The sequence below is a fragment of the Danio rerio genome, chromosome 18, assembly GCF_052040795.2.
Source record: "Danio rerio strain M-AB ecotype USA chromosome 18, GRCz13ab, whole genome shotgun sequence".
NCBI classification, from domain to species: Eukaryota; Metazoa; Chordata; class Actinopteri; order Cypriniformes; family Danionidae; genus Danio; species Danio rerio.
The window spans coordinates 6,400,703-6,415,760 of NC_141038.1; the positions used below are offsets into that span (position 1 = coordinate 6,400,703).

General features: G+C 33.9%; 1 protein-coding gene and 1 long non-coding RNA gene across 4 annotated transcripts in view; one reads left to right on the forward strand and one right to left on the reverse strand.

The window, feature by feature from the left end:
• Nucleotides 1-15,058, reverse strand: part of golim4a (golgi integral membrane protein 4a) — an 836,478-nt gene that overhangs the window by 290,991 nt on the left and 530,429 nt on the right. The window lies entirely within an intron of this gene.
• On the forward strand, nt 10,960-14,488 carry LOC147839642 (uncharacterized). Of its 2 annotated transcripts, none has more exons than XR_015514675.1 (3): nt 10,960-12,051; nt 12,158-13,103; nt 13,434-14,488. It is a non-coding gene; the product is annotated as an uncharacterized LOC147839642 (long non-coding RNA). The 2 variants fall into 2 exon arrangements; XR_015514676.1 differs by having other exon boundaries at nt 11,058-12,051; nt 12,158-13,226; nt 13,303-14,387.

Genomic DNA, 15,058 nt, shown 5'->3' on the forward strand with positions numbered 1-15,058 from the left:
TGGGCTGGGATTGAATCTGCGATCATTTGCATGGGAGTTGGTTGCTCTAACAAGGAGGCTAAAGATCATGGCATTTGACCTCAAAAGGTGCCTTAGCGACAGACGTTAGAGGAGTGAGGTTTCATTACACTCACCCCTCTAAACCTCACTCCAATCCCAGCCAACCCCCAACTGGTCCTACTACGCCCAAAGCAGCCTTAGCTGCATAAGAGTTGGTTGCTCTAACAAGGAGGCTAAAGACCATGACCTCTAGTGTCTGTTGCTAGAGCACCCTTTGAGGTCAGAGAAGTGAGGTTTACCTGCAGATTACTTTCCTAACAGGCCCTCGTTACACCGCCCCCCTAAGCCTCACTCCCATCCCGGATGAGCCCCAACATGTAACCAACTGGTCCTACTACAACAAACTCCGTCTGAGCTGGGATCGAACTGGCGATTCTTTGCATGGGAGTCAGTTGCTCTAACAAGGAGGCTAAAGACCTGCATAGACCTGCATAGCACTTTGTTAGCTAGCCTCTGTTACACTAGTATTCACCTTAAATACTATTTAAACCGGCTTAACAATATGTTAATTAAGCTTGTTAGGGTTGTTGAGAAAATCACTGTATGATAGTGGTTAGTTCTGTAGACAAGTGGAAAAATATGGCTTAAGGGGGCTAATAATATTGAAATTAAGTGAATATAGAGTATTTTTTTTATTAAAAAAATATAATAAAAAAAGACTTTTCCAGACAAAAAAAAAAAATTTAAATAAATAAATAAATAAATAAATAAATAAATGAATAAATAAATATATATATATATATATATATATATATATATATATATATATATATATATATATATATATATATATATATATATATATATATATAAAATATTTTTAAAAATCCCTTGCTCTGTTAAAGATAATTTGGGAAATATTTTAAAAAAGAAATTCACAGAAGGGCAAATGATTTTGACTTCAACTGTATGTATATTTGTTATAATTAACTCCCAAATGTCGCATTAAAATGAAGCAAAGTGCACTTTTAATTCTGCGTCTAACGCAATAACGTTGTAACCATGAATGCAAAATGTGTTGCGAGAGCTCAACAGCCAAGCGGCATCACGTTTTGTATCTTGACTGATGATAGTGGTGACAGAAAGGACTGTGTTTAGTCCTTAACTACATCCTAAACTGTGCTTGAGTCATGGAAAGGTCCTCAAACGCTTCTTAAAATTGCGAACGGCGACATAATTTACTAGCACCCTTCACGGATGACACATTCAAGCAGAATGGAGATTTTCTGACTGATGTAACATGCCAAACAAATTCATTTAATCTGAAAGCTCAAGGGTAAGAAAAGCTTGCGCCGATGAGGCTGAATAATGTGGTGGCATTTCAGATGAAATTGGCACTATTTGCGCAGCAGAAGTGACAGAAATATGATAAACAGCAGCTTTGGTTATATGATTAAAAACACACTCATTTATTAACTGAACATTTCTTCTGCCAGTTAATACATAAGTTTGGCTTTTACTCCACAAATAATGCCATATAATGTCTTTTTATTTTACAAAATGAGTTCAGATAAAAACAGCTCACCAGTTATTTAGTATACCAGGCTTTAAATGTCCAGTATAAACAAAAATAAGCGTAGAGCGGGGTCTTTACAGCTTGTGCTTCAGTTACTCTGGCAATAGCAAATAAACACCTGAATGCATTGTAAAGTATAACTTTGTTCTTTGCAACGTTACAAATTTCAAACTTAGAAAAGGGGTTTAAAAATATCCAATGCAGTAATTTTATTTAAGTAATTAAGCTCAATTTTCACTCAATTTGATCTTTACACTCATTGTCGGTTGTGAATTTTCTTCAAAACTGACCCCAGAGTTTTAAACAGTAGTTCAATTATTGTTTTAACTTATGCAGTTACAATAATAACATTGTGGTAAATGGTAAAATTTTAGTTCAGATCCCGGTATTAATCAAACACCCTAGTTTTTGACAATTGTTTTGTGGTTTTTTGCAATAAAAATGACAGATTTAGTGATCTTATTTACCATATAAGGTAGCCTACTATGTTGTGCATTCTGACACAATGAAAATGACATAAATCGTATCATTTTAAATGTCACTTCAAGCTGTATAGAAGTGTTTTGAAAAATATCTAGTAAAATATTATGCGCTGTCATCATGGGGAAAGATAAAGTAAATCCGTTATTATAAATGATTTTTTAAAACTAATAAGTTTAACTAATAAGCTAATAAGTCAGGAGGGCTAATAATTCGGACTCCATAATAATTCGGCGCATGGACCACCAAAATAGAGCCCTAACTCTTCAAGATCGATTTTCAAGATAGTAAGTAAAGCACATCAGAAAAAGTTAAGCACATACCACACATCGTTTACATCTACAGTGCAATAAATACAGCCCAGCAGCCTATACGCAAACACGCTTCTCATGTCATTAACCAGTATTTAATGAAGAACCGTAAAGCCTCTAATCTCTCTTTCAAGCTTTACTAGCTTCAGGCCATGACTTGTTTACAATCTGTTCCATTCAAACATAGATACAAAGTGGTATACATTTCTATAATGGAGTCCAATGTTGCAGCTGGACCCCCCCAAAAAAGAACAAATCTGAATGGCGATGTACATTTGAGCATGTTTATAAAGCAGAGCAAATGTTAAAATCCACGTGTTTGTTCTGCTGTTTGATGAGTCAGGATTACGCGCACACACACTTCAACAACAGCCAGTGAATGTCCTCCATCAAAGTGACTGTTCTAGAGCACACACACGCACACAACAAAGCTTTGCCCACGAGAATCCCATCAATTATTTAGCAGCACAAGCCGGCAGCGCAATAAAAGAGGAATATTCTCCACTGATTGTATCCAGGAAGAGGATACGCTAGAGGGATCTAGTTTTTACAAGCTCGTCCGTGTCCACTGGTAGAGAAAGAGAAGCGTCAACGTGTTGTTCATCAGATCCATACTGCCCTCCTCAGGTCAGCATTTATAACAGCATGACACTAACTGCGACATTAAGGCGGGAAATTGTCTCCAAGGTCTCAATTTTCAAACGCTGGATGCTGCATCGATTTGAAGAATGCATTTGGTGTGTGTTTGTGTGTGTGTGTGTGTGTGTGTACCCTGTTGGCTACTTGTCACCAAATGCTGATAAGGAAGGAAAAATAGGAGCATGCAATCAAACAAACGTGGCATAAAATCTGTCTGTGACATATAACAGCTGTTGACTCACCACACGAGAATCACACACACACTGTAGCTTCATCACTGTCAGAGCTAAATGAATGTTGTGGTCAATGGGGGAGACAAATGTTGCTGGTTTTAGCCTCATCTCTGGGGAAATGAAAACGTGGGGAGGAGGAAAATAGATGTATGTTTTATTCAGGATGGTGAAATAAAGCCACGGGTTAAAATAACATGATCACAACATTCGCAATTTGTTTTGGTTTTAATTTTTAGCATTTTCATTTCAGTCGTCCGTTATCAGAAATGCTTGTAATATACTGAATTGATGATGTAGAAACTTTTTTTTAATGTAATTATCAGTGCTGAAAAGTTTCAAAGTAGTGCTGTGTCGTTTCGTTTTGTAAAAACAGTTGAAAACAGATTTGATTTGAAATAAAAGTATTTATAGCAACTTCTTTTTATAGTAAAATGTCTTTATTTAAAGAGCCTCTATTATGTTTTTTTTATTTTAAATCACCTTCTATGCAGTGTGTAACACAGCACTAAGTGAATAAAACATCCAACTGAGGTTTAAATCTGAAAGTGCACCATGTTTAAAACTACTGATTGTTTTTATAATAGTCAACTCGGATTAGAATAAATTAATCGTGTTGGATTCAGATCTTTTGCTTGAACGCGTCGATGTCGATATGGTACATCCCCAAATATGTAGTAGCTATTCTGGTAAAATGTGAACACGCCTTTCCCTTCAGACACTAGCAGAGTGCAGGGGATCACAGAACTGATCATGACATGAAGATGACGACATCTGACAGACAGAAATTCGGCTGTGGGAAAAAACTATGGTGAAAGTTAATTTTTACAAAAACACCACATTATAGCTAACCTACTGCTGTGTTTGTTCCTGTCATTTTTCTGATTTTTCATACAATAACCTACGCTGCAGTGTGGGATCCGTCTGTCATTTGCTATTAAAGGAAGGAACAGCAGAGACTACTAATGTATGGGACATTGTAAGACTTTGACAGGGACTTTGTCAGTAACTAATACAGTTCATATGGACCAGTTTCTTATCCTCCGGATAATAGCATGTACATTACCGGTCAAAAGTTTGCATCATTTGCATCATTGCATTTATTATACAATTTATTAAATGAAAAAAGATTTAACAATTGGTAAATTGTTAAATATTCATTTATTAAATATTTTTTATTATTGAATGTAGTTTTAAATGAAACAGATCATTTTTAATTTTATTATAATTATTAATAATAATAATAAAAATAATTAATTAATAAATAAATACTACCACTAATAATAATAATAATAATAATATTAAATTCATTAATTTGTTTTCTTGTCGGCTTAGTCCCTTTATTAATCCGGGGTCGCCACAGTGGAGTGAACCGCCAACTTATCCAGCACATTTTTACGCAGCGGATGCCCTTCAAGCCGCAACCTATCTCTGAAAAAAACATCCACACACACATTCACACACACACACACACACACACATATACTAAGGACAATTTAGCCTACCCAATTCATCTGTACTGCATGTCTTTGGACTGTGAACTAAAAAACTAATAAGAATAATAAACAATAATAATACCACTACTAATAAATAATATTATTAACAATAATATTATTAATAACAATAATAATAATAATAATAATAATAATAATAATAATTAATATTATTATTATTATGATTACAGTGGTTTGTGAATCTGTAGACTGGAGTAATGAATCTGAAAAATCATCATTAAAATCACTGGGATACATTATTAAATTAAATGACAATCTACTTTTGAACAGTTATTTTATAGTGCAATAACATTTCACAATTGTACAATTTGTACTGTATTTTTGATTAAATAAATGCAGCCTTGGTGCACAGGAGATTTATGTATTAAAATGTCATTTTAACACATTTTAAAATCCTACTGACCCTAAACTTTTGACCAGTAGTGTAAGTGTAATTCAAATTATTGCCTCGTTTTAAGACGTTTGCAAAATATGTGTTTAATTGTGTGTTGTAAATTGTAATCGCTCCACGCAGCTTGTAATTGTAACGGAGGCCAGCTAGTAAGTGCTGTGCAGGTAAACCTCCCTCCTCTGACCTCTTAAGGTGCTTTAGCGACATACGCTAGAGGCCATGGTCTTTAGTGTCGTTAGAGCAACCGACTCCCATGCGAAAGGTTGCCAGTTCGATCCCATCTCGGAGCGGGTTGGGTGGTGTAGGACCGGCTGGGTTACATAATCACTTATCTGCCATAGATCAGTGCTTTTACTGTATCTCTCAGGTTAAACCTGTACAAATCTGTTTACACAGGATTAATACTGAACGTGTGTTATTGTTATTACTTGGGGTTGGGTTTAAGAGTAGATTAATATGCTGGGCTTTAATGCATTCCAGCATTGGGTTCTCACATACTCTGTGCTACTTCATAGCCGTGGTGGGTTTTTCTCTCTGTCTCGCGCTGAACCCAGTGGACCAATCACAACAGACAGCGTCATCGGACCAATCGGCGAAGATTAGCTTCGCGCTAAGGAGGGGTTTGGGAACAAATGAATCACTGAACAAATCATATGGGAGCTGTTAAGATTATCAAGTAAAAATAAATGCATATTATCAGACAACGAAAGTGTTTTTTAAAGTCTACAAAAGTCAATTTCATTCATCAATCTACTCTAAATACATTTTGTAACACAAGATATTAATATTTTTGCCTAATTTTTTATCTTCACCTACAGTCACAGTACTTGATTACTTTGATAAAAGTAGAATACTGCAAATTTCTAATATGCAGAAAATTACTGTAAAAGAATGTATGTGGTATTTTACTGGGCATTTTTGCTGAAAATAACTGTAAAATTGCGGGCAAAGTTTCGGTTTATAAGAGATATGTATGAATGTGTATGAGAGGAAACAGATAAGAGCATCTTCTCAACATTTTAAGATTTATAAGATCAATCAGGTCCCAGCTGCAATATCGGTTTCTCCGTAATTGTCATTGGGCAGAAATGACAAGAACAAAACACAAAGCATTTGTCATGTGAAACTACTGACCTCTCATCGCCCCTCCGTCTGCCCACTCTCAGACCTCGTTCCCAGGCATCAAACAGGTAAAGCATCTGGCGTTTCGCTCCATGCCTGAAGACTCGACTCTTAGAAATCCTTTGTTCTTAATTAGTCAGTTTCTCTCCATGTTGCGACACCTGTTCACGGCCTCTCAAAGCCTCCGAGCAGGTGAACCAATGTGTCACAATCAATCCTTCCCTCAAGGGCTCCAAAGTCTCTTCAAGAACTGAGCTAATAGAGTCTAACTGTAGATTAGCGTCTCCGGAGCTTCAGCTGTCTGATATGAACAGAGCAGCATGAGAAGAGCCGGCACGTTCCTCATGTCCAGAGCTGATCGAACAGCACGTTGACTACTAAGAAGTCAAGCATAATTAGTAAGCAATAATTGACCTGTTGGACTCTCAGACAATAAATAAAGCATTATTTCTAAGAATTTAATGAGAAGAAATCAGTCATTCTACAGTTCCCACACCTTAAGACAATGTTCGGTTGTTGTATTTCAGACATATGTCAGTTTTTAGTTTTTGAAAAAGGTTGCCTGGTCTGATGAGTCTCGATTTTGGATGCGATATTCGGATAGTCGGCTCAGAATTTGGCATCAACAACATGAAAGCATGGATCCATCCTGTCTTGCATCAACAGTTTAGTCTGGTGGTGGTGGTGTAATAATGTGGGGGATATTTTCTTGGCACACTTTGAGCCTATTAATACCAATTGAGCATCTTGTCAACGCCACACCCTATCTGAGTATTGTTGCTGACCATGTTCATCCCTTTATGATCACAGTGTAGGTTGTCGCGAATTAATTCATGTTACGATACGATACACAGCAAATTTTAGAAAGCAGATTTACCTTAGAGTTAAAATTAACATCCCCTCAGAGTTTATTTGGAAATGACTATAAAAGTGTTAAAATAACACTTTTGAAAGAGTTAACATTATCAACACTCAGTGTTAATTAGCAAACTCTTATAGTGTAAAATATTAACTCTACAAAAAATCATATGAACACCATCAGTGTTGTGTTAACACTCTTAGGTCAAATTTTCAACACCTTAAATATATAAATAAAAATATATCTTATTTACTATCGGCAACACCTTATTAACTATTTGGTTAATGTTTAAGGAAAACAATTCAAAACAGTCTCAAACCATATCTTCTCGTATTTTACCCAAAATAAGCAGTTTTGAGACTTTATTTTCTTTAGTTTTAATGTAAACTACCTAATACAGAACAAAATAAAGATGAAAATGTATGCTTTTTGTGAGATATTTAATATTAAACTATTAAATAATATTAAACTATTAAAATATGTAATAATTTAACAATTGTATATATATATATATATATATATATATATATATATATATATATATATATATATATATATATATACAAACATTTTAAGTACTTTTACTCACCAGTGGCTTCTTCTCATTGCTCCTTGTGGCAAAAGAAAATTGCGTCTGGAAAAATCCAACAGGGATATTGTTGCATAAATTCCTGGATAAAATAGTCAAAACTGTATTAGCATAAGATACATGGAACTCTGTCTGACAGGGAGACAAATCAGCTTCTAACACTGAGAGGGTTATTATACTTTTATCTAACTCTAGAATTTCAACACTTTAGTCTGAATTACCGCAACACTCAAAATTTAAGACTAATGAATGTGCTGTGTACCAGCTGAAGTATCGTGATACCAAGTAGTATTGCGATACTGTAATTCATAACTTAAATTTATTAAATAAAGAAAATTGTAATAAATACTATATTTTATATGTTGTCATAGGCCTACATGAATTGAATTCATAATTCCCCTATTATTAAAGAAAGTACTCGCACATCACTTCACCTAACATGCATTAGTTCTTTTTTTTTTTTTTGTAGATAACTGACCAACACAAATTGATTAAAATAAAGAAACAAATTATATTGAATGTAATTCATTACAAAAAGAGCATCTTCCAACAAAATTTGGTCATATGAAGTGGTCAAAAATAGTTTTAATGTTTCCTGTTTTTCATCTATTGTTTGTTTGTTTTTTTCAGTCTTATCAGGTGAAAATACAAAGTATTTAAAAATTTTAATTTTGAGAATAATTTTTTTAGGAGATTGTTGCAATTTGTGTAGCTACTAAATCATATTGACAGGAACGGAAATGAACTGATTCAGATAAGCGTTCGAACTGAAGCGTCAGAAAATGTGCAATAGGCTAAAGATGTGAATTCTACACAGTTTTGCAACTGTAAAGGGCTCTACAGACTATTCAAATAAAATATCTATGGTTGCACAAACGTGTGAGCATTTTAGCGACTTTTCCACATGCAACATTATGTTTTGTAGTTGTAGATCATTAATGACGATACTACTGTTTACAAAGTACAGTGGCACTATCGAAATATTACAATAGTTCCGGCAAACCGTGCAACCCTACAGTGTACCCATCTTCTGATGGCTACTTCTAGCAGGATAACACACCATGTCATAAAGCGCAAATCATCTCAGACTGGCTCTTGAACATGACAATGAGTTCACTGTACTTAAATGGCCTCCACAGTCACCAGAACTCAATCCAATAGAGCACCTTTGGGATGTGATGAAACGGGAGATTCACATCATGGATGTGCAGCCTACAAAACGGGCATGCTATCATGTCAATATGGAGCAAAATCTCTGAGGAATATTTCCAGTGCCGTGTTGACTCTATACCACAAAGGATTAAGGCAGTTCTAAAGGCAAAAGGGGTCCAAGTAGGTAGTAGTAACATGTGCCTAATAAAGTGGCCAGTGTGCATATGCATAAAAAGCACCCGACGCCATGCACTCCAGCACAAAGGCTGTTGAAACAGTGGTTGCCTAGCAACATAAAAAAGCACAGTCCACTGTTCTTTACTAATGTCACTGCACCTCGATAACAGAGCATATTCGATGTTAATGACGGAAGTGGTAATTAAGGTCAGATGGGACAGACTGTAGCTCGTGTTTGTTTAATACAGATTACCAAACCAGAAAACTTTTTATTCAATTTTTTCCAAGTGTAGTTGATTAATTTAAAAGTGTAATTATAAAATGTAAATATATTTCTCATGTTTGTGAAGCTAGTATTTGCTGAGATTACAGCGCATTTGCTGGCCAAAGAGTTTATAACAATGAAACTGTCACAAACTAATCTGACCTGAGCCCCTCCCTGGAGAATCGTCAGTCTATAGCAATTGATGGTTGGCTCCTTTACAAGAAGGTAGGGCTTCCTCTGCTAGAAAATGAAATGTGCTTTTTTGCACCAAGAAAACCTGGGGTGCCAAAATAAAACTGGTTTAAATGGCAGTGTTACACACTTACATAGACCAAAACAAACACATATTCAGACACAGAATGTTCATTTCAAAGGAGAATAACCGACTTAAGAATTGTTTTTCAGATAAACAAAACTGTCCATGTAGCATGTTTCTGTATAATATAATGGTATTTTTATGCTGTGGAAAAGTCAAAAGCTTACAGCACCATTTAACTGCTGTAAGAAGGTCTTGGTTTATTACAAACGTGAAGTTTTAATGGCTGAAGCAGTGGAGCTATAAACTTTAAATTGTTGGAGAGGTTAAATATCAGACTCCTAGCTGAGGAGCTGTATAATACCTGGAGAGAGTTGGCCGATAGCTGTGACATTCATCTAAATGACAGCTGCTTGCTTAGTGCTTGCCGTCCCATATCGCAAACTTTGATCATGAGATGCAGTATTCTGCTGGTGCATGGAGGATGACATCTAATAAAAGGGGAAAAAATTTGTTCCATGTATGTAGTCGATTTAGCAGAACCCTCATAAAATAAACAACAGAACAAAAAGGTCAATTAGATATTTATAATGATATGCATGAGCAAATGTGTTATTTATATAAGTTGAATTATTAGTGGCATCAAAAAAATTAAATTACACAATGTGAGTGAATGAGTGAGTTTAATATTCCAAATATTAAAGTGTAAACTTTATTAAATTACATTTTAAGGGCTCAAATAAAATAAAAACATAATAAAGTATGTGAGATTTAAAGTCATTAAAATAAAATAAAAATTAAATTAAATTAAATAAATTAGATAAAATCTCATAAAATTAAATTAAATAAAAAATAATTAAAAATGCATTTAATAAATTAATAAAATAACAAATAAATCAATAAATTATAATAACATTTAATGAAAAATAATAATACAAAGAAAATACATTTACTTAATTAATAAAATAGAAAATAAAATAATAAAATAAAACAAATCTAATAAAATAAAATAAACTTAATAATAATAATAATAAAATACATTAAATAAATTAAATAAAAAATTATTATTTAAAATCTAATAAAATAAATAAATTAGATAAAATAACAAAAAATAAATTAAATGAATATATAATAGAAAATACATTAAATTAATAAAATTTAAAATAAATCATATAAAATAGAAATAAAAATCTATAAAATATTCTAAATTAAATAAAAAATAATAAAAAGACATATAAGTAGTAAAATTTTAATATAAATAAAATAAAATAAAACAAATCAAATGTAAAAATATTAAAAAATAAAATATATTTAATAAATTATTAAAAATTAATACATAAATAAATAAAATAAATAAATTAGATAAAATCAAATAAATTAAAATAAATTAAAATTTATAATAAAAAGAAAATACATTTAATAAATGTATTTCCATCATGGCTTCCTAACGATCCCTATTTCATAATTGGCTTTATCACTCTGTGTCCTCTCCACCAATCAGCTGGTGTGTGGTCTGGCACAATATGGCTGCCGTCGTGTCATCTAGATGGATGCTACACACTGATGATGGATGAGGAGATTCCCCAATGTGTAAAGCGCTATGAGAGTCCAGAAATATAAAATGTAGGGAATTATTTTTATTATTATTCCAAAAAAAACGAAACAAAATAAACTAAAATAAAGTAAATAAAATAAAATGAAAGACTAAAAGCCAAATTGTATATTTATCTAAAGAAAACTTCACCAATAAGAGAAGAGATATGTTCTCTTCTTCAAAACCTAGACTATAAAACTATGTATTTCAGAAAAAAATCCGTCCAGTCAGCTGTTATGCTTGACAACAATAAAGAGAAAGAAAAAGAGATTAGCAAAGAAAAACAATGTTCATTCCTTCAGAGTAACATCTACAATGTCAAAACCATCACGTGTCAACAAAACTCAGCCTTTCAGCACCGCTTCAATAGCACGCTCATCTGATGTGACGATTATGTTGGGTTGCGGAGCTGGCCGGCAGGCATATATGTGTTATCACAGTAGAGAAAGCCACGATACCCCGGCGTCATGGGGTCTTCATTACAGACACAGAGAGCAGGGGACCCTTCATCTCTACTGGATATATCCTATAGAGCTGTGCTGTTTCACTCTCAAAAGACCAAGCCTTCAAACATACAGAACAAACAGAGAGAAGTTTTATAGTTGTCGGATTCGGGTGTATATCACATGTCTCTTTGTGTTCTTTGTCATCACTGACTGCAGAAAACTGCTGCTATATGCAGTGGTGAAGAATAACCAAGTAATTTTATTTCACTACAGTACTTGAGTACTTATTTTTACGTACTTTAGTGGAGTATTTCTATTTTAGGATACTTTTACTTCACTACAATCTAAAACAAAATACTGTATTTCCACTCCGCTTGATTGGCTGAATATCGCTAAGTTAAAGTTATTAAAAGTGGAAGAACTGCTCAACTGCTCAGAGATGAGATCGTGGTGCTCCTAAAAGCTGATTTTTATTAGTTACCTGTTAAATCGCTTCACAAATTTCACTGAATGATTAATTTGTGAATTTGACAGACATCTGTACCTGATCCAAAAGATCCATTCAGGGTGATTATTCAGTAAATGTTTTACCAATTCAAATGATCTGTTCAGAGTGAGTATTCGTTAAATGATTCAATGATTCAAATGATCTGTTCAGACTGAGCTTTCAGTAAATGAATAACTGATTCAAATGATCTGTTAAGAGTGTCCAGTATTCACTGATTCAAATGGGCCATTCAGAGCGTACAGGAAATGATTCACTGATTTAAATGATCTGTTCAGAGTGCGAGCCCAGTAAATGATTCACATGATCTGTTCAGAGTGAGTGTCCAGCAAATGTTTCACTGATTCAAAGTATCTTTTCAATGTGTTGAGTAAATGATTCACTGATTCAAATGATCAATTCAGAGTATAAAGTAAATCATTCACTGATTCAAATGATCCATTTAGAATTAGTTTCCAGTTATTGATTTACTGATTCCAATAATACATTCAGAGTGAGTGTCCAGTAAATGATCCAGTGATTTAAATAATCCATTCAGAGTGAGTGTCCAGTAAATGATCCAGTGATTTAAATAATCCATTCAGAGTGAGTGTCCAGTAAGTGATTCACTGATTCGAATGATCTATTAAGAGTGAGTGGTCCAGTTAATGATTCACAGATTCAAATAATCTGTTCAGAACATTTATTAAAGGATTCACTGATTCAAATGATCCGTTCGGAGTGAAGGTTTAGTAAATGATTCACCGATTCACATGATCTGTTCATAGTGAGTGTCCAGTAAATGATTCACTGATTCATAGTATCTTTTCAAAGTGTCCAGTAAATGATTCACTGATTCAAATGATCATTTTAGAGTGTGCAGTAAATCATTCACTGATTCAAATGATCCATTTAGAATTAGTGTCCATTTAATGATTTACTGAATCAAATAAATACATTCAGAGTGAGTGTCCAGTAAATGATTCACTGATTTAAATAATCCATTCAGAGTGATCCAGTTAATGATTCACTGATTCAAATAATCTGTTCAGAGTATACAGTAAATGATACACTTATTCAAATGATCCGTTCAGAGTGAATGTCTACTAAATGATTCACCGATTCACATGATCTGTTCAGAGTGAGTGTCCAGTAAATTCAAAGTATCTTTTCAAAGTGTCCAGTAAATAATTTACTGATTTAAATGATCAATTCAGAGTGTGCAGTAAATCATTCATGGATTCAAATGACCTATTTAGAATTAGTGTCCAGTTAATGATTTACTGATTCAAATAATACATTCAGAGAGAGTGTTCAGTAAATCTTTCACGGATTCAAATGATTCCAGTTAATGATTCACTGAATCAAACAATCTGTTTAGTGTATTCAGTAAATGATTCACTGATTTGAATGATCCATTAAGAATGAGTGGTCCTGTTAATGATTCACTGATTCAAATAATCTGGTCAGAGTATACAGTAAATGATTCACTGATTCGAATGATCCATTAAGAGTGAGTGGTCCAGTTAATGATTCACTGATTCAAATAATGTTCAAACTGAGTTTCTAGTAAAAGATTCACTGCTTTTACATATCTGAGTGGAGTGTGTGAATGTGGTTTAACATGTTTTCAGAAAAATGATGTATTATCAGTGTGATTATTAGAGTATGACAAGTTTTGGTAATTTAACTTTCTTGCAAAATAAACATCATTCACAAGAACTTACACTTTTATAATGAAGTAAATAAAAAATCTAGTACCTGTGCATTTCGACTCATTATTGAAAAGCACAATGTAATACCTGCGATATACCTTACCTTGCCTAACTTGTGTACTTTGTCTAGCACAGGGTATCTGAGAGAATAAATGAATGCAGTCGAGGCTGTTTGAGGCAGAAATTCATTAATTGATCTGAAGCTCTTTTCAGGTGCTGCAGCCACAAACACACGTGTGCACGTTGTCAGGCTGATAAAGGTTGCTTCGTTTAAAGTTCAAGCTCAGCAAACAATGGAGGGTCGATCCGCAGGGACTCATTGGCTGGATTCAAAGTGTAAAGTTAGCCTTAAACAATGCTTACCTAGCGGACACAAGTCAATATCTACAGGCCGTCATGAGGAGCTTAGCATTTCTCATTGTCTGGTTGCCTCTGTAGTTGTTTTTTTCTCTCTATCTCTCTCTTATATTCTGTTTTTCCTCCTCTGAAGGAGATTTTGCCATCTGGTAGAGCTTAATTTATGCAGGACCCAACCAGATTCAGATCAAGATCAGTCAGATGATGTGTGAAGCCACAGACATGTCTTTAAAAAGAAAGAAATACAACAAAAAAATAATGAAATCCTTATTGCAAACTTCTAAAAACATCTGCTATGACAGAAAATGTGATCAAAGTGTGCATTTCTTGCAAAATATAATAAAATAATAATAACTTCACTGTAACAATACATGAGAAAGTTTTAAGTCCAGCTTGTGTGGAACTTTGAAACTCCTCCACCTCATTGTTTATAGGTGCTGTATGTAAGTTTTTGACTTTTCTCAGACATAAAAACACAATAATATGTTTGCAGATATTTAAGAAACATGCTAAGTGAACTTGTTTATCTGAATAACAATGTTGAAGTCAGATATTCTGCTTTGAAAATGTGCGTTACGTGCCGAAACATCTGTCTTTGTTTTGGTCATTTAACCCACCAACTGACAACACCCCAGGGGTCTGTTCTTCGTAGCTCGCTTAAATGATCTAAGATGATTTGGCAGATCCTGGATCTTTCAATCTTGATAACTGATCTCTGGCTAATTTGGTTCCTCAAAAAAGTTTGTGAATCAGATTAAAATGTCAGGATGAACTTATCTCAGATCGCTGCGTGTGTTGTCGATCCTCCAAATCATGATCAGCAATGCAATGATTGGCTCTGCGTAATGACATCATCTGATTAATATTTAATTATCCATGTGAGCTAAATTCCATAAAATTC